The sequence below is a fragment of the Ictidomys tridecemlineatus genome, chromosome 1 (genome assembly GCF_052094955.1).
Source record: "Ictidomys tridecemlineatus isolate mIctTri1 chromosome 1, mIctTri1.hap1, whole genome shotgun sequence".
NCBI lineage: Eukaryota > Metazoa > Chordata > Mammalia > Rodentia > Sciuridae > Ictidomys > Ictidomys tridecemlineatus.
In genome coordinates, this window is record NC_135477.1 from 243,001,424 (window position 1) to 243,022,646 (window position 21,223).

Consider the following 21,223-nt stretch of genomic DNA (forward strand, 5'->3'; position numbering starts at 1 on the left):
GATTGAATGGCGTCTAACAAAAAGTGACCGCCTTTTTTACATAGTCACCCACTCAGAGAGCAGAAATTACTGTCACACAGTGCTGGTGTGTGCTGCAGCTGTGAAACATATATTTGAGGGTTTCTTAATTTTATCTTCTAATCTCAGGAAAGCATCTTCAATATTTCTCACCCCTGTTATTTAGACTCTACTCGGTGAGACAAAGTTAGTTTTTACTTTTGCTCAATACTGTTTAGATATTTCTAATGAATGTGTAAGCTCATTTAGGGGATTCTTTGGTTATGCTGTGTATTATCCAATTCTGAATATTCTAACTCGGTTTTTCACAATTCTATGAAGAAAAGGGCTTAAGAGATTCATGACACACTCCTGGAATTGGTTCTGTTTTGTGTGTGGTTTGGCAAGTTAGGCAAGTTTGGCAAAAGGTGTGGATCTTTCAGATCGAGAAATTCAAATATTCACACAGAGAATAGTGGGATGTTTAAACAATCTACTCACCTTTCCAATGGACAAGTCATCAGATTTGGCCCCACTCTTAAAGAGCAAGTTGTCCTTGGAACGTTAAAGCCAAAATTTATCAGTTGACTTAATCTCCTAATTCTGATGACTCAGATGACATTGTTTATGGTTGGGTAAAAAAATAAATTGCTCAATCATCACATTTCTCCCAGTTAAACTATTAGATATTCAGAAGTTGAAATGGAACTCTTTTCTTCAATTATGCAAGTACTTCATGTGCTGTCAGCAATGTTTGGAATGACCCCTCGTATAACTATTTAAAAGCATAAATTGCTGTAGAAGTTTTGTTAAGTTTCAGTATTTGTAAGTCCAATCTGATTCTTTTATTATATTTTTTTTGCAATTTTTAGGTAGCCCTTGGGTTTATAAATTTATGCTTTCCTACATTTTGTCTCTACTCAGGTGAGGACAGTGTGGTTATCAGGCAGGAGACATGAACAAACTGGAGGAAGCCTAAGGTGAGCTATTGTAAACACAGGCTCCTTGTTGGCTTTGGTGCTTTGGTGCGTCTGGGAGCCCGATCCTACAGAATCCTAGAAGGTGTGAAAGGATGGGAGGGGTTCAGACATTGATGACAGTCAAGAAAGACAGATGAAGCTTTGGACTTCCAGATGGGAGAACTGGACTCCCTGCTGTGAGTGCTAAGTGTGGCTTTCAGCACTGGCTTTGCTATGTCTGGTAGCATAGTAACAAGTCTAGGAAGCATAAAAGGAGGTAGTGGGGATCCTCTACACGGTCATCTGCCCTTGACTTGCTATGTGACCTTAAAGGCAGTTAATTCATCTCTCTGAGCCTTTTCCTGCTTTTGTATTTAAGGTTTATAAGTCAAGTCCAGAAAACAAAAACAAAGAAGGCAGAGGAGTAAGGATAGAAACATGTCAAGTGGAGAACGATTCATGTGTATGAACTTTAAGCAGGAAGGAACTGTGTTAGAAAAATACAATCCAAGGCTATATCTTATTTTTTAAAAATGTGCAAGAACTTGGAAAAGTCAAGAAAAAGGTATAGAAACCAAACTGGCAATCTCATCCAGTAAATGAAGTCATTCAATGAATCTGGAACTAAAGCTAGGGTCTCAGCAGGGGTTTGGGTATCAGGCAGCAGGAACAAGTCACCTGGAGTAAGCATCAGTCAAGCTGTGGTAAAACAGCTCCTTTGCCTGAAGGGACCTCAGTGCATCTGTCATCCTGATCCGACAGGATCCTACAGAAGACATGAAAGAATGGAAAGGGTGAGACACGGGCATCCCCATGGAAGAAAGAATATCTTTCAGTTACCACTCTCTCCTTTAGAAACCAACTTTACTTTTGGACTTCTAGTCCTGTGGGCACATTTAAAGTACATCAAATATGATAGCCAAATCTAATTACAGTCCTCTGCCAGTTAACAATATTTCAGGCAATTATGTACATATGCAATTGTGGCTAAATTCCTAAGAAAGTGGTAGTCTGTGCAAGAAAAAGGCATAGTATGAAAATATGAAGACACATGTCACTGATCTTTGTAATGAATGTCTTTCCTTTAGGAATGCTCAAAACATGTGTTCATTCTTCAATACGGGCTTTCAGCCTTACTCTCTGGTATCCCTTTGAACACCTCTAACAGAGATGAAAGAAATGAAGCAAGATTTCCTAGTTATTGAGAAAAGACGACTTTTGCGGGGGGGGGGTGCAAAAATCAAAGTGGCTATTTTCCACCACAGAAGACCCATACATTTTTAGAAGGTCTATTTCGTACCTAGTGAGGCAAGGGAGTTTTAAAGACATAATTCCAGGGGCAAGATGGCTTGTACAGAGCCAGTTTCAGCAACATCTAATATCATGGTTCAGTACCTGCACAGATCTCTGCAACTCTCAAACTCTCCATAGGAACCTAAGAAGGAATATATTAAGTCAAGATAGAAACAAGTCATTTGAAAGGTAAGGGAAAGCTATGCAGCTGAGAAGGTGTCAAACACCTTGCCCACTTTACCTCAATATTGGAATACCTTCTAATGAAGCTTATGGATGAAAAATTGAGATTGTTAGGTGAAATATTATTCCATTTATTCCTAAGAAACATTTTTTTTTGGCTTGAAATGTCTTAAAATGTTCAAAAGAAAAAATGTGCTAATTCACGAGACTCCATTTGCACTATCCAATATGGTAGCCAAATGTAAATTACAGTCATGTGCCACTTAAAAATGTTGCAGGAAATGATGGACATATATGATAGTGTTATACAATATAGCCTATCAAAGTAGCAGGTGCTACCATCTGTGTTCTTGTAGGTGCACTCTAGGATGTTCTCATAATAAGACTGCTAGAGGATGCATTTCTCAGAATGGATCCCCACTGTTAAATGAGACGTGACTGTATTAGAATGCTATAGAATTAGAAATTCATTTATTAATTTGTACCAGCCACATTTTATGAGCTCAGAAGCCACTGTGATTAGTAGTTGGGCTATTAATAATACAGAGAGTATTTCTATTATTGTAGACAATCCTATTGGACACTTCTATAACTTTCATTTTATGACAACATGACATCTGAGCACATTTCAGAGCTGGAGTATCATCATTAAAATGTGTGGACTTTGGTTAGATCTTTATCATTCATATAGTCATTCAGTAGACTGAATCTATTAAACCTTGAACTTGAATTAGTGAAACTCTAAGGGAAGTTAACTCTCTGAGGATTAAGTTATCTAAAACTTGAATAAGCCCCTTCTTGGACTATACCCAAAAGACTTAAAAAGAGCATATTACAGGGAAACAGCTACATCATTGTTCATAGCAGCACAATTCACAATAGCTAGATTGTGGAACCAACCTAGATGCCCTTCAACAGATGAATGGATAAAAAAAAATGTGGCATTTATACACACATGGAATATTACTCAGCACTAAAAAATAACAAAATCATGGCATTTACAGGGAAATGGATGGCATTAGAGCAGATTATGCTAAGCGAAGTTAGCCAATCCCCAAAAAACAAATGCCAGATGTCTTCTCTGATATAAGGGGGATGACTCAAAACAGAGTAGGGAGGAAGAGCATGAGAAGAAGGTTACCAAGAAACAAGGAAAAGGGGTGGGAGGGAATGGGAGGGAGAAGGGGAATTGCACAGAAGATGGAAGGAGACTCCCAATGGGTTCACAAAATACATATACAATGGTGTGAGGGGGAAGGGAAGAAAAAAAAGAGAGAGAGATAAGTGTCACAGTAGAATGGGTAGAGAGAGGTGATGAGAAGGGAGGGGAGGGGGGATAGGGAGGGCAGCAGAATACAACTGACACTAGGATTGCTGTATGTATACACATGGATGTATAACCAATGTGATCCTGCAAACTGTACATGTGGAAAAATGAGAATTCATACCCTATTTGAATCAAATGTATATGTCAAGATCATTGTATTGTCTTGAGCAACTAATAAAAAAAAGAAAACTAAATAAAACTTGAATAAGATGGCCTATACCCTCTACTTGGTGAGTAGAGGATTGCAAAATAAATTAAAAGTTCTAGGAAAAATACTGTAAAAAGTTCCTAGAATATAATTCAGGCTAAACTTAGAAACAACCTAAATTTTACATAATAGAAGCTTTGTGTATAAGCCCATCCATTGATGGCCACTGCCTTCTCTAAATTAGAGAATTTAGAGCTTGCTGAAGGGAATAAGGAGGGCTTTTTCATCTTTATTTGGCCACAGTATGTTCTGGCACTGCATATGGATGTCATTAATGCATATTGGACATACCCATTTTTTGTCTTAGGTGCTAAAAGTTTAGCTCAGATTTATTGCTTTTCTCCATTGTGGACTGGTTCTTTCTGCAAAGAGAAAATTGTGAATAAGCATGTGTTGTGGATCACAAATTGCATAACTTTTTTGGTTCCTGGTATTGTTTCCTTATAACAATTTTTAAATTGGCAAATAGAAACTATATATTTATAGTGTAGAACATGAGGTTTGAAACATATACACTCTGGAATGGGTAAATCAAGCTAATAAATATGGATTATTTTACATATTTGTGGGTAATGGCATTTGTAGCTAACACAAAGAAGAAACTTGAGTTTGTTTAATTTCTTTGAATCATTTTATTGTATAGTCATCTATTTTCATTAAAGAATTACTTCACAAATTCACAGGAATTTTTGCAGTGATAATTTAAATATACCCAATTTTCTTTTCAGCCTACAAACAGGCAATGATTATACTGAGTGAGTCCTCAAATCACTGAATCCCAGTTAAAGCTGTTTGACTACAGATGTGGTAAATTTGACTTGGTGAGTAGAGGATTTCATGCTAACATTTAATTTGGAGGATTAAAAATTAGAGGCCCAAGGCAATGCTTCTCATGTGGGATATCCCTAGTCAATGGGAACCTGGCATTGCCAGCAAGTTAGGAAATGATTGCAAAATGCTGGAGTAGATTTTTTTTTTTTTTTTAGACCACAAAACCCTTCCTGAGTGTCAGTTTATTTAACTGCATTGAGGATTTACCAGGGAGACATGACAATGAATGAGTCACGCTCAAACAGTGTTTGCCTCTCAGATAAGGAAAAAACTGGCAGAGAAATATGGTTCAGCAATGTATTTTTTGGGTACTCACTGTCTGTGGAGGAGAGATTCAGAGGTTTTTCTATAGAAAATGATTAAAGCATTGAGAAATTTCTTCAGGGGATTTCATTTCAGCAGGTGATAAACTTAAAATAACTTCCATCTTTTATTTTGATCACAGTCCCAGTGTAGCACCTTCATAAGAATCCTACCCATAAATAAATAAACTGTGGTGGTGGTAATGATGGTGTGTGTGTGTGTGTGTGTGTGTGAGAGAGAGAGAGACAGAGAGATTTAATCCTCATAGAAAAGCCTTGTGAGGCCATGTCTCTATCTAATGCAAACATGAACTCTTTTAAAGTATGTATTTATACCTGAAATAACATGTTTTTCAGCTGGTTAAGAAATTCCTGAATTTGCACTTTAAGAATTTAGAGTATATGGGCTCAAGGAAATAAAATATCAATCTTGAATCATTTAAGAACAAAAAAGAGAGTGTATTAGGTATCTATTGGGGCACAATAAATCCCCTCAAAGTTACTGGTTGAAAGCAATACTTATTATTACCTCACAGTTCCTATGTGTCAGGCTTTAGGGAGTGGCTTAGCTAGGTGGTTCTGATTGAAGGTTTCTCATGAGGTTGAAATTGAGATACTGGCCAGGACTTCAGTCATCTAGACTAAGCTTGTGGGCCTGCTTACAAGCTCTCTTGCGTGACCATAGGCAGTATTCCTCAGATCCTGGTTCTTGGCCTCAGTTGCTCTTCACACACAAGCCTCTCCATAAGGAAGCTGAGTGTCCTCAGAACATGTAGCTGGTTCCTCCTAGTGTGTGCAACCCAAGAGAAAGAGATTGAAGCGGAAGTCACCAGTTGTTCTATGATCTCTTCTCAAGTCACATACCATTACTTTGGCCATATCTTATTTTACAAGACCAGTTCTGGTAAAACACGGAAGCAAATTATACAAGGGTATGAATCCCAGGATGTGAGAATCACTGAGGTCTCATTAGAGACCGGCCTCCTCAAAGCAACTGATAGAGAAAAACTTGACTTAAAGAGTTGTGAGTGGTCCAGAATATTTGGTAATAGGACTCTACTTTAAGAAATTGGGAGTCAAATTTCCATTTTGTTTCAGGATCTCAATGAACAAATTTTTGGATTGAAAATCTTACTGCACTTACACTAATAGATGTATGTGTCATCATTCCATTTCCATGGAATGAGGTAAGAAATAGCTAGACTAGTGCATGTAGATGTTATATAGGAGGAAGTTACTCTAAAACCTTTAAAAATTCATGTTTAAAGAAAGTTCAAGCACTCAAATGATGGTATGTACTCACTCTCAGTAACACCCTAATTAGAAGCTTGAACATTCTGCTTCACTTTGGTTAGCTTTTTCTTCATAGGTCTCCTGAGGCTGATCACAGAACCTGAGTAGCCTTTTGTGGTGAGAGAGTTGATTACAACTTGGATTTCTTTCCGAGAAGGTACACAGAGTGTGGTGGCAGTGAATTGCACAAAATCAGAAGATGTGACCTAGAACTCTTCTCATAATTTCCAATGCTGGTAAATTATATGGATATAAATTCCAAACCGTCAATTCAATAATAAATAAACTTATAAATATCAGCATCAAAGACCAACCCAGTGTGGGTTTACCTTACGATTTTACATTTCACTGAACATAGACACATAATCCCTGAACTTCTACCATATTGCACATTGTATTGAATGCATCTAGCAAGAAGTTCAGAGACCCACATTAACCCATCTTTAGGGACTCTTCCTGTGACAACATGGCAGATTCTTTTCAGGGCTTAGTACAAATGTGATCTACCGTTCATTGTAAGCTATCAGATCAGGTTTGAGGCCTACTCTGCCTCCTACCATTTCCCCTCCCACAGTATTCTTCTTTTCCTTATATTTACACCAGGCTAACTGATAATTTGCCTGGGACCTCTCTTTATCCTTTCTACACTTCTTGAGGAAACTATCATGTATACGGCAGTGGCACCTATTGGAATTTCAATGGCAACATATTCAATATCTAGTACCTGTGTGACTTTGGGGGACAAAGAGGTGATTCTATCATTAGTTCACTATGTGAGGAATGGAGGTAAAACAAGTTGAGAGAAGACGTCTACCTCAGTTCTCTGGAAATACCAGGAAGAAGAAATTCAGCTAAGTCACTTAATTATTCTTCATGGGAAAGCATTTGACCCATCAACCATCATTTTATCCCAAGAATAGTGATTTACCTTCTTATTTACTACAGAATCTGCTTCATATCGAAAGTTCGTAACTGCAGCTCAAACAGTGAATCCTTCTCAATACTCACAATGGTCAGAGGTCAAGAAAGGATGAGCATAGTCAGCGGAACAGAGAGTTTATCTGTCACATCTCTTCTCTAGACATGACATGGAAAGCCTGAGGATGGTGCTGGTCATATTGATTTGTATTCAGAGTCTTAATTACTGAATCATAGTGTGAGGCACTTTTCAATTTTCTGAGAGCACTGAAGTGTCAGAAATAACTGGGAACAGGAAACGCTAGATAGGAAAATCCCCACTACATGCCTGGGAGGCAAGGGGAAAGCCTGTGGAAAGAGAGAGAATTTAGAAGTAATTGAAGATATTTGGATTACAGTTATTATTATATGGTTTTTGTGGGTTTTTTTATCCTCCACTACTGCAATAGACAAGACAAAATTCAATATTTATTTGGTTTTTGCCTTTTCTACAGTTTGTGCGTACTGCCTGCCATAGAAAAGACTGGTAACACTTGATGTTCCCCAGGTGGCATGGAGAGAATAGTTGTCTCATCAGAGAAACTCTGCAAGGTGTGATCCCAGAGGAGCACCTTCATGGTTGCTGAAGGCAACACAAAAAAGGGAAAGATTTCCCAGGCTTGCAAGAACTGCCTATTAAGGCTTTCTGCAATGACAAGATGGTATTGCTGAATTACTTTTTAATTGTTTTCTCTGAGCAACAGCCGATGTGTAATTAGGCTTCAGCTAACAGGCTTTAAGTTAACGACAAATGGCTCTCCTGTGACTAATTATGAGTATGCTGATTTGGGAGCGCTGGAGTCCCAATGTGAGATATTCTCTGCAGTTATGCTGCGGTGGTTGAGATGACCTAGATAGGCCTGTCTGTCCCTGCTTAGAAACACCAAAACCACCTTCCTGGGATGAGTAATCTGCTTTTACATGACCTAAGGTCACTCCTTCACAAGTCAGGTTAAACTGGTATGGATTTAAAACCTGGAATTTTATTATTACATGAATTTATGATAATACTTTTAATATGTTCAAAGCATGCTTACATCCATGATAGCAGAGTGCCTTAGAAAACATGTCACAGGAGAGTTGGAATGAACCTCGGAGAAATTCTGTTCCAAAGCCTGGGACTAGAATGTCAGCTGTCTAATTTTGAGACTTCTGCTGATTTTCCCCTTCTGTTCACCCTTTCCCCCCACCCCCACAACACTTTTTTTTTTGTATTAGATTTATCAGTTAACATTAATCCCAACATTTTTAGGACAAGAAGTAGAGGATGAAGGATTTAGGCCACAAGGCGGCAGGTGGGAATGGACATTCCTGATGGGCTGATACTTTCAGCTCCTACAGCAAACAGAGGGTCAGATCTGGCGCCTGCGAGGGGACAGGGAAAGACCTTGCAGCATAATTCAAAGGGAAATCAAAGGACACTGGCCCACCAGTTGTTCTTCAACTGCTTCCATTTTCTTGATGTTTCCTTCTCCATTTGCTCAGTGTCGAATTCTCTGGCTTGATCCTGTTCAGTCTTTTCGGAGTCACCAACAGCCTTTCCATCCCCCAACTTTGCTCTTGGTCCATTCCCTCATTGTCTTTCATCTTTGCTTCTCCTTGGTTGCGTTTCCCTTTAGCTCTCATGTCCTTTATGTTTGCATGTCTTCACTGTATTTTCAACAGTCTCTTTTTATACTTCATATGTTTGTTAAAATGATCGAGTTAAACCATGGAAGCATTTGAGAAAATTGTCTGATACAAATAGTACCTCAGGTCCTCCTGAACGGGGGCTGTTTCTTTCCCTAATTATTATTCCTCTTTTCTTGTCTTTCTCTTGTTCTGCTCATTCTTTTGTTTCTATACTATGCTCGTTTAACAGACTCTTACTGTCTCCTGCTGTTCTGTTTCACTTGGAATATCTCTCTGCCCTCTCCTGTAGACCTGACATAACTGGGGGCAAGCTACTTTTCTGAGAAGTCCTTGATCTCAATCAGAAAGAGAAACCATATGACTTTAAGGTATTATTTTTATAATTCACATTAGGCTGCATTTCATAATAGTTGCTTTGAAGAAGCTATATATCTTATTAAATACTGTTATTATTATAAAAATCAATTTCAGCCCTCTTTTCAAATCTTTAGAGATTATAAAATACTTTTTTCTTTAAGTAAAGTTTTGGGGAAAAACAAAAACTAAAACCAAAAAAAAAATGTAATCTCTTGAATAAAAAGATACTCAGAGTAAAATTTGACGAAAATGAAATATAGTAAGTAATGATTTTTTGATCAAGAAAAATCGTTAGATATGAAGTAATTACAGAGAGTCACATTAGATATTTGTCACAACTTGGAAGATAGGTTTATTGTCAGTTATCCTAATAACCTATGAGACAACAAAGAGTTTTATATCTTCATTAAAGTTAAGTTTGTCTTTAATGTGTAGGTATAATCAGCATAAACAGAAGAAAGTTCTTATTTTGGATATGTGTAAGAAAATAGAATAAAAAATGGTAAACCACATGCTGTGTGAGTTTAGTTCAATAATACATTATAGTTCACGATAATTTTATTTTCAGTGGTTCTAGTTTGACAACCTGTGTTATTGGAAATGGGACACATGTTCCACGTACATTGCTTGAGGCTGATTTAGAAAGGACTTTGTGTGCACTGACAACCACAATGGAGTTTCAGTTGAAGGCCAGAATAGAAACAGCATAGTTTATGATTTCACCATGTTTATTTTCAAAAGCCATGCAATTTCCTTTTCCAAACTACAAAACCAAACAAAATAAAATGGCGCTATTTATTTCTGAAACACCTTCACCATCCTTTTTAACTCTCCATTGCCAGCAAACTTTTAATTTTTATTGGTACATTATGGTGGTACAAAATAGTGGGATTCATTGTGATATATTCAGACATGCACATCATTTATTTTAAATTCCTAATTAGTGTCTAGAAGAAAACATATACGCCAATAAAAATCAAAGAATAAGTGGTTTTATCTGACGTGAAAGCATTATTAACCAATGAGAACAGGAGGTTTGTTGAATATGCCCAGATAGAAGTCTTTTTTTTTTTTTAAGATTGTTAAAATATTGAAAGTCAGGGGAGGCTTGAAAGACATGAGGAAACATCATCTGTTACAAAGCATAGCCCTGGGACGGCATGCTCAAGGGGAAATTTTAATATGGTTGAAGTTTAGATGTTTCTTAAGAACAAGGAACCAAGGCTGTGGTTATTGAGTACTCCGTGGTCATAATGATACCATTCGGTGATTTCCACCCTCCCAACTGAATCACAGAAGGCCACCCCTCTGTGTCAGCACAGCAGAAAGGAGCATAGCAGCCAACTTCTTTGATTCAACTGTTGATCCAATGGGAACATTAAGACAATTCTGTCCTGGACACATTTTCCTGAGTTTCTTGCCAGGTTTATTTGTTTTATAAAATAGTTTGTTTAGAAATTGTAATACATTTTATTTCAAGCCAATCATCTCTCTATTCCTTTACGCCCCACTGGACAAGACTGGGTCTCTGTAGTAACAAAATTGTCTTAACTTTCGAGAAGGTTCTAGTTGACATAAGTGGTGGTCTACCTGTGAGGACTTGAACCTCATCACCTGTTTGAATTTAGGCTCTACATTTCTTTGTAACTTGGGATAGGTTAGTTAACCTCTCAGGGTCTCAATTTTCTCAGCTATGACTGCTCAACCTAGGTAAGAATTAAATAAGATGATACTTGCAAAGCAATGACAGTGTTTGATATGCAACAAATGCTCCACAATGTCACTGAGTTGGGGCAATGTGGGACCCTTCAGCAACCTCTCAGTATGCCCTATGCTTCCCGTATTAAAGCAGTTAGTCTGTAGTTTCTCAATTGCTTACCTAACTGTCTTCCGTCTCAGACTGGACAGTGTAAGAGGACATTTATGTCTTTTTTCATGACTGATCACCAACTCATTCTAGAACCTACCATATCAATTCTATTGCACAGTTTTCAATGAATGATTAATTGTTAAAGGATAGTTTCTGAAAGAATACTTTCATTTGAAGTTTGAAACAAATGTACTGGTAAGTTGACATGCAGTGCTTATAAGGATTTTTCCTTTCCTTGATAGAGTTTCTTCAATCACCTCACATTCACAGCAGAAAGAAGAAGGGCATGACTTTGATGTGAGGCTGGAGCTGGGCCAGGTGTCAAAGTATCTGTATGGCAGACTTGTTTGGTCACTTATTCACTCTGGCTGGGAAGATCAACCTACCTCTTGGAGACTCATGTCCCTAATTTCTTAAATGGGCATAAGAGACTAGAGATAAATAATATGAAGTTCTTTGTAAAGTTTTTTAATTGTTATTATTTTTAAAGGTAAGAGATGATTAATAATGGGCAACATGGCACACTTCCAGGAACAGTATGCAATCCTCTAGTGGCAACCAGACTCTACTGAGCCCTGAAGGTTAGCCCTGTTAAAGCCCTAATGAACAGTCATCTGTCAAACGACTTAAAAATAGAAGGGGGTTGGGAGAGTATAAAAGGTTTTTAATCATGAAAAATCTCCAGATGGTGCCAAATTGGGGGATATCAGATTCAGATTACTTTGATGGACAACTCAAGGCCATCCATAGCATCTACCTCAGTGCTTAAGAACCTGCAGCTTGTGGACCGGTTCGTTAGAGTTCTCAGATGAAAGAAATTCATCAGACCTATCAGTGGATGTCTCCGCATGATGGGTTTTCTTGGAAGATGTCTCCTCATCCTTCTAAGCCATTCCCTCTGATGAGGAGTGCTACACTCATGGCGGGACACAGAAGTATACAGTTCTGTTTTCTCTGCTCCCAGCTGCTTCCAGCAGGATAGGCTGACTTCCCATCAGGGTCCATCTCCTTAGTTGTACTCCTCTCTGTGATGTGTGCTTTATGGGAAAATGGTCACTGTATTATTATAAAGTCACTGTATATTAAAAAATACCAGTGCCTTTAGGCGATGTTCTAAATTAAACACAAGAAGATTAAAAATGAAAATCTTAATTAGAAGTAAAAGTTCCAGTTAAAACAAGAAGTGCTAGTTCTTCTAGGCAACCAAATATTTGAACATTGTTGTCCTTGATGATTAATTTCACAGAATTTTTTTCTTTGCATGAGATAGAGACTACACACATTGTAAATAGAATACAGTGGTTTCACAGGAAATAAATGATCGCTATAAAACAAGTGTTCCATAAACACAAAAATTTTAAATGATCTGATGTAACATTAGCTGGTAACCCACTTACATGTCCAATTGAAGCAATAACACCGCATTGATGCATTCATATAGAAGTACATTTGTGTGCTTGTAATAGTACAGTTGGGGGGAAATAATTAAAATGGTAAATATCTTGAAATTTAATAAGCTATAGCAATCTACTGAAATTCACTGTTACTTTATGATACTTTTTGTGAATTCCTTCAAGAGCACTTTGCTTCAATAAAGGAAAATCTTTTACCTTCTGGAGAAATCTCTTAAAGACAGAGTTCAAAATACAAATCACAGTCTCCTTTCTGGATAAAGCACATAATTTTCCTCCTTAGGTGAGTGGATTTAAAACAGCTGTCAAGCCTACTTAATTATGGGCCTTCAAAGTCAAATAGAAGTGACATATTTTCATTTCGATAGCAACCACATTGAGTGTTTATTTAGCTAGTATGAGTAATTATTCCAGTACTTATTTAAAAATTTTCTCTGGAATTTGTTCCATATTGTTAATGAAAGGCTGTGATCTCGATACTCAGCATTCCAGGGTCCCTTTTTCCTTCTCCTCACTTTTTTTTTTTTTCATTGAGACTTTTCTCTGAATTTAAAAAGTGATTTCTTGCCTACCGGTATACAAACAATAATTCCATTTCCAGAGAGCAAGATGTATTAAAGTATTGATGGGAAAACATTTTTATGTTTCAGGGTAGAGGTCTGAAAGCAAAACATCCTGGTCATCAACTTGGAGGTGGGGGCTGCTTTAGGGATCAACATTTCTTATTTTAGTTCTTCAGTTCTTTATTGCGAAGCACTGACTTTATGGCAATAGTTCTGGACGGAGGCCATTAATTTACTATAGGTCAGAAGATGGAGGTCATGTACTATCTGTGGGACCGGCTTTCAGAGTAAGGAACAAGGCAGAAATCCAATCTCCAAAATTTGAAGCTAGATGAATAAAAACTTTCAATTATGGTAACGTGATTCTCTCAGAAGCATTTTTATATCATCTGTTTTGTTTGAGCATCACCACATGAATTTAGGTAGGAAAATCAGCCTATTTCTATTTTAACAGATGAAGAACTCAGTCTTAGGGATGGTAAGTGCTTTGGTCAGAGCACATTGGGTGCTAGAACCCAAGACTCTGAAGTCCTAGAGCGAGGCTCTCTACAGTATGACCACTGCCTCGGGTATCACAATAGAGTGGAAAAGCAGCTGAAAGCCAGCAGAAAAATGGAGAGCCCTGAGGACCTGTTTTAGAGTTTCCAGACAAAATACAGGTCAACCAGTAAAATCTGTGTTTCAAATAAAAAACAAACTTTTTTTTTAAATTTTTTTTTTTTTAACCATGAGCACATCTTCTGCTACATTTGGGACATATACAAAAATATTCATTGTTCATTTGAAACTTAAATGTAAATGGGCATTCTACAGTTTAATTTGCTGAATCTGACAAATTCAGCCTATTTTCCCCTCTGATAAAGCAACCCAGTTGATAATGCTGACAATGTGTAGGACAACCTGTAGATCAAATTGCAAACCTCATGGAAGATATGTTGGGAGTCCTAATCCTCATTTTCTTAGAATGTGTTCTTATTTGGAAATAGAATCTGTCAGAGTGATCAAGGTAAAATGAGGTCATTAGGGTGGGCTGTAATCCAATATGGCTGGTGTCCTTAAAGAGGCATTTGGAGCAAAGGTAGATACGCACAGAGGGAAGATATGAGGCTCCATGAGGAAGGCCATATAATTGGAGCCATGGGGGTGTGCACAGTCCTGCTGACACCTTGATTTCAGGCTCCTGGCTTTCAGAACCACGAGATGATAAATTTCTGTTGTTTGAAGCCATGTAGTTTTGGGGACTTTTTTTTTTTTAACAGAAGTCCTAGAAAAAAAATATATACCTAATAGAAGGTGGCAGGCAATTTATATCTGTTACTTCCTCACTTTTCAGGCCAGCAATTCTGAGATGCCTTCTGGATACACTTTCTCTATGTTGTCTTGCTTGAAATCTTTTTGAATGCTGCAAATGTTTCTGCTGCCCATTAAGCACTGCAATCATGGTAAATCACCATAATTTTATATTATTGCTACAACCAAGGTCTTCTTGGGGCTTCTGGTTCCTCTCCATTTGTGTACTTAAGTATGAATAATTCCTCTCCCATTTGAGAATGTCTCTCATGTGTCAATCCAAAACTTATAAATGACAGAAAACCAGAGAGGATTTACTAATGAGTTGGTTTGAGTCTTAGTCTCAAATCTGACCAAAATCTCACCTCATAGTCTAACTCATTTTAAAATATTTGATATCTTGGGATGGTGTAATCAGAGTCAGAAGAGGAAGTGAAATATGGCAACAGGAAATGGCAGGGATCAAGGTATATCTGACTTAAAAATCCCCATTCTCTGTAGCTTTGTTTCTGCTCTGTTGTGAGCGAGGCAGACTGAGTTCAAAAACGTTGAGCCAATTGTACTGTGTGGCACCCTAGTCACCCTGTAAGAACTTGCATTATTTTGTTTGTTAAAAGATGATTTCTTCTTTCCTTCTCCAGTGAAAATTAATGGAGAGGGAGCTCCTTTGAAGTTCGCATACGGAAGAAACAAGACAGGCATGCTCACCTTTCATGCCCTTAACCTCCAAATCACAGGATGGCAAACACGAAACACAACATTTTATTAAATGTCTACAAACAATTTGGTGACTAGGAACATTATAATCCTGAAAGGCTGCTCAGTGTTACAGAGTCATCCATTCTGCAAGCAGCCTTAAGGGGCTACCTACCTAGCTTTGCTCAGAGGTACAAGCTGCTTGGGAAGGTATTCAGCCTGCCTACCTCCCAGCGCAGGGTGTGAACCCAAGCTCAGGCCTTGGCTCTTTCCTCTGCTTCTCCTGGTCTGCAGTTCCTTATCATCTGATGTCAGCTCCAAGACACTTTCTCAGGGCCTTTTCTGAATTCCCCTTGCTCCCCCTTCTTTTCTATTCTTCTCCCTTAATCTTTTTTTTCTTATTGCACTTACTACTTCCAAAATTCTCAATTGTATATTTTCTGCAATTTGCCATCATCTCTCTGCATTAGAATGGAAAATTACCTGAAGAAACCTCCCTGTTCCTCCAAACATGTTTATTGATGTTGAGTATTTTTGGTATTTCTATAGCTGAATGTTCAAGAAGCTAAATATTATTGAATTGTACTTTATACATTTTTACTGAAAAAAAAACCCCTCATATTTGTTGAATGACTATCTAGTTCTGTGACTAGTGGTCAATATTCATTTGTTTCATGTATAAACTGCAGTCAGAAAATAGCTTTGTAGATATTACAAGAATTAAATGATAATGATTCTGAAGACAAAAACTTGTAATTTATTTATTTCAATTCTTTTAGTATCTTTTGGAATTAACTATTAAAATGCCATCCCCCATTTTACAAAAGGACAACCGAGGTTCAGAGGGGCTAACTGATTTGCTGAAGGCCACAGATCTGGCAAACATCAGAGGCAAGTATTTGAATCAAGAATTCTATACTCCAAAACTTCTGAACTCTTTCCAAATTGCCAACAAACTATACAGATAAACCCAAATGAAAACTCTCAAGGATGTTCAAGTCATTTGAATTTTGTTTTATATTTACAAAAAAAAAAAAAAACCCTGGACTTTTCCAATCTAAATTTTGTGTTAGAATAAAACCCCTGGGGATTGGACAAAATCAGAATAATCTCAGAACCTGGGATCAGCCCATTTATGGGAAAGGAGGGAACATGAAAACAGCAACCTTTATTTTATGATATAAAGGCCTATGGATTAATGCTTAGAGATGTATTTTGGAATTTTTTAAAAAACTGTCTATTTTAAATGAGTTAGGAAGAGAATAAAGGCAAGAAGAGGAACCGAGTTATGTAATTTTGGACGATGTGATGGGATGACTGAAAGATCATCCAGGTAAGAGCCAGCACATGGAGCAGAGTCAATGACAGGAGGAATCCAGACCTAGTATTTGGGAGACCTAGTATTTGTGAGACCTAGTATTTGGGAGAAAGAAGGAAAAAGTGACTTCTTTCTCTCCCTTTCTGAAACAATGAGAGTCAGGAGATGGTAAAGATGGTGATAGTTCAGTGTCATGCACACACACAAGTAAATTTGTTTCATCAAATAAAACTTGTTTATTTTCACTTTTCGCCTTTCTTCATACATCATCTTATGTTTTTAAAATTTGTCATTCAAACAGAGTAAATGGGATTAAAAAGAGCTGGGGATGCAATTGGGAGATAAAAGGAAAGAAGACTGATGAACTATGTGAAAAGACCAAGGTATACATATCTGGATCTTAAGGATTTTGTCCCCTTCTTAGTTAATATTTTCATTTCTGAATGGCTTCAGTCTCCTAGAAAATATTAGCATGCTGTGTGGTTTAGGGAGGAATAAACAACAAGATCAAGAAAGTACTTCACAAATTCTTAACGCAGCATAAATAGTAAACATGAAATATTATTAATAGCTTTAAGAATCCTATCTGACCTGCAGTGCAAAGTAACAGTGGTATGCAACCAGGGAGGGCTTATAATTTGGCAAAATGAAAAATGGAGACAAATGAAGGGTGCATTATTTAGTACATATTTTTCCATATTCCAAAGTGAAGAGAAAATGCTACCTTTTGATCTCTCTCTGAAATCAAACATTTGTTGATGATTTTTAGGCTTGGCAAAAGCACCTCCTTTGGGCTTTTAAAGGCATAATTTGGAGGACTAATACACATCCTCCATCATCAACTTTCTCTTTTATTACATTAATTTTAGCTTTTAAATATAAAGGAATAGAGAACAAAGGGTCTGATTTTTTTCTAAAACAAGCTGTCTAAAAAATAAGAAGGAAGAGGTTAGTCAAAAGATGCTAAAATTAAGGATTTTCTTATTTTAAAAATGCTAACACCTCCTGAGGTTTGGAGAGGAATATATACTCTATAAGCTCATGGCACTAATATTTTATGAACTGTCTTAGGAGAAGCACACCGCCCTCCTTTCATTCATTTCATTTATTCATTCACAGTCTCTCGGTTTTTGTATCCTGTTCTGTTCCAAAAAGAGTTTGGTGTGCTAATGAGTTATATCTTCACTATGCATGAAAATGGAAAGCGAGTCACTTTTCATTATTCTCACTGGCTGCCCTTGTTGCTCCTTAAACATGCTCTGACCTATGAGTCTTTGTACCTACAAAGTATGCACCTTCTTCCTGGATGAATCTCTGCAAGGTTCACTTTCTCACCTTCAGGTCTTTGTAAGACATTCCTTGACCAAACAATTTTAAAAATCTCATGCTTTTTCAACTCATATCACGTTTTCATTAACTTCACCATCCTCTCTCCTTCTTTCTTTATTCTGGTCTTGGAGTCCCTTTCTTTATTGGCGTACACACCAGGAATGCAGTCACATTAGAAACAGCGTTCAGATTAGACATAGAGGGGTATGATAATAGGGCTGGAACCGTGTGTGACCATTTCCATAGTTGATCAAACATTAAGACCGCTTAGTGATCAGATTAAAAAGACAAGGTCTCAAACCTGCTTGTCAGACTACCCAAGGACAGACCATGTGAGATACCCATAGAATGAAAGGATCATGACAGAACTGTTTTCTTATCTGCCCTGTTCATCACTTTCTTAGGGAAGAGGAAGTAAAATGTAATATAACAATTTTTGAAAACTTGTAACTTGCATTTTAAGGCCCTGATTAACATCTACTTTGCTACAGTTGTGTCATAATTAAATAAGATAATTCAAGTGAAGAACTCATCACAGAGGCTAGCACTTTTGTGGCTATTTTTTATTACATATTATCTCATAGATAGGATATCAGGAAGAATCATCAAAAACACTGAAATGAAAAATAACAGTATTGGATGTCCTGTTCAATGTACCCTCTTTAAGCAATCTGACTTTCATTGTCTTTGAGCCATTTCACAACTCTAAATTACAGAAAATTATAATAATGCAATTTATTCTTGGCCATAGAAATGCAAATGAATTTTATCCAAATTGATTAATATCCTGTGGATATTGACTAGTTGGGCATCTGTGAAACATTCAGCTCACTATTTCCAATAGCCCATAAATGTATCTGCTTTTTCAATTCCCCAGCATACATTGTGATTTCTAACAAATTCCTTGTTGATTGATACTTTAACAAAAATCTTTAGCATGTTCATTTTATATTTTTATGAGTATTACAATGTTATCTTTCCAAATGCATTCTTTTAACAAATATGTAGTTCCTATTATAAACTATGGGTTTGGTTATAAGCAACAAGTCATTATATTATTTTTATTGACATTCTACGTGTTTTTCTTTTGATAAATATTCAGACAATATATTCATGTATTAATCTGAGCTCATAAAAATAAATAAAATAAAATGAGGACTGGCATTGTGGCTCAGCATTAGAGTGCTCACCTAGCACATGTGAGGCGCTGGGTTTGATATTTAGCACTGCATAAAAATAAAATATTGTATCCAACTACACACACACACACACACACACACACACAATAAAATGATGGGAGGGGAAATTAGATAGATGTGGTGGTGGGGAAACTGCTGCAGGAAAGAAGAATGGAAAATAAATGTTGTACCACAAAGAGAGGTTTGGATATGATTTTGAATTCTTTGACCTCCAACTGAAGTTTGTGGGTGGGCTCACAGAAGAGCACTGCTTCAGAACTCCATCAAGTGAAGGCTATCACAGATCTCTATAGTGCTGACCTGTCACATTCCTCTCTCTGAGCAAATCAGTCCACATAGACTTGGTTAGTTAATTATAACCTGAAGCCTCTTGCAAGTTTCTACCCTGATGAGAGCAAAGCTCTCAAGTACTTTTCCCTTCTTGATTTTATGCCACTAGATGAAGTTCTACTATTAATGAGGACAGATTTGTCATGGGGAAAAAAGAGGATTGAGTGGACCAGACAGCTCTGGGGAGATAAGAGTCAGATGCCTAGAATGGGTATGTAAAGACAGATCTATTCTAGAACTATTTCCTAAGCTGCCCAAGTCAAGAACTCTTTGTTAAGAGGAACTAATGATTAACAGAATATAATTTGAAGGTTTAAATATGGTATATCTTGAAGTCTTAACACCTAGAGTTATGTGATAATGAAACCCAGATAGCTTAATAAAGATCTTATCATAGTGACCAACCCTTATGGCCCTCAGCCACATCCCCTCCCACCACTCATTACAGAATTCTCTTCTTATGAATCTTTCCTCTGTTTGAGTGTGTTTGTTATAAAAACAAAGAAAAGATATCCAGTTTATAGCGAAAGGAGAACATTTGAAACACTTACCATAAATTAGTGTTACAAAATTTCACCAGGGTCAATTTACCCTGTAAGATTTCTCCAGCTCACAGTGCAGAGAAGATCACAGGCCCATGAAAAGTTCTACCTTGACCTTTAGGGTTTACAATGAATGCATCTTAATCTCAATAACCCTCCAACATCAAGGTTTTAAGATGTGTAGACCACTCTTTAAACCATGATTGTGTAAGGCTTTTGTTGTTGTTAAGATCATCCTTGTTTTAGTTCAATACCGTTGATTTGAATAGAATACTAAATAGAAAGCAGATGGAAATTCCACATGTCATCGATCCTTCAAAAATTTTGGCAATGAAAACCACTTGAATGTATAAGGTTGGGGGCATCTAACTGTCAGTAACTCTAAATTCCCAGTTTCAACACTACAGATTCAATCACTACAGCTATTGTGCATTTTGTACACTCTGGGTTGAACTCCAGAAATTTCTGAGATGAACATCTGCTTCTACAGTAGTTGGCATCATAAACAAGGTGCTGTGTAGGAACATGAAAAAAGTAGCAAGATGATCTGTTCACAAGTAAAGGCAAAGAAAGAACAGAGTCCCTGGCATCTCACTGAAGTAATGAGGTCGAAAGAATCTTCTGGCAGGATAAGAAGAATGTGGGCTATGTCCATTCAAGTTTCCTCCTGCTCATGGAGCACCTTTTCCAAGAAGGATGGCACATTAATAGGAAACCCGGGGCACAGTGTCATTACTTAAGTATATATTTTAGTCTTCAAACTTCAACCCTATATCTAAGTCTACCATGTGAACAACTTGAAGGGTATCTCTACAGATTCTAGCATAACCTAATCCAATAATAACAAGAACAAACATTTACTTGACACTCTCATTTCTTCCTTCCTATAAATCTCTCAATAACCTCATGAGATAAGTACTTATTATCTCCAGTTTATAGGTGAGGTTATTGATATTTTGGGAGCTTAAGTAATTTATCCAAGGTAGTCACAACACTTAGAAAGCAATAGAATTGAGACTTAAAGACTGCAACCCATTTCTTTTTCTTTCTTTTGTTATATATATTTTTAGATGTTGATGGACCTTTATTTCATTCATTTATTTATATGTGGTGTTGAGAATCAAACCTAGTGCCTCATACATGCTAGGCATGTGCTCAACAACTAAGCCACAAACCTAGCCTCTGGCAACCCATTTCAAGATCTCATAATTTGATCATTATTCTTTAATTTCACTTGCTTGGGGAAAATTTTAACTACCAGAGTTTGTAAAAAGCAGATCTTAACATTAAAAAATTCTCACTGTGATAAATAATTATATACATTAAATACAAGAG

The 21,223-nt window shown here is 37.1% G+C and overlaps 1 long non-coding RNA gene across 1 annotated transcript; it reads left to right on the forward strand.

Moving 5' to 3' along the window:
• The first annotated feature begins 694 nt into the window (after positions 1-694).
• On the forward strand, positions 695-15,904 carry LOC144365535 (uncharacterized). Its single transcript, XR_013424074.1, has 5 exons — positions 695-822; positions 922-977; positions 4,696-4,788; positions 14,518-14,626; positions 15,116-15,904. It is a non-coding gene; the product is annotated as an uncharacterized LOC144365535 (long non-coding RNA).
• Positions 15,905-21,223: the final 5,319 nt, after the last annotated feature.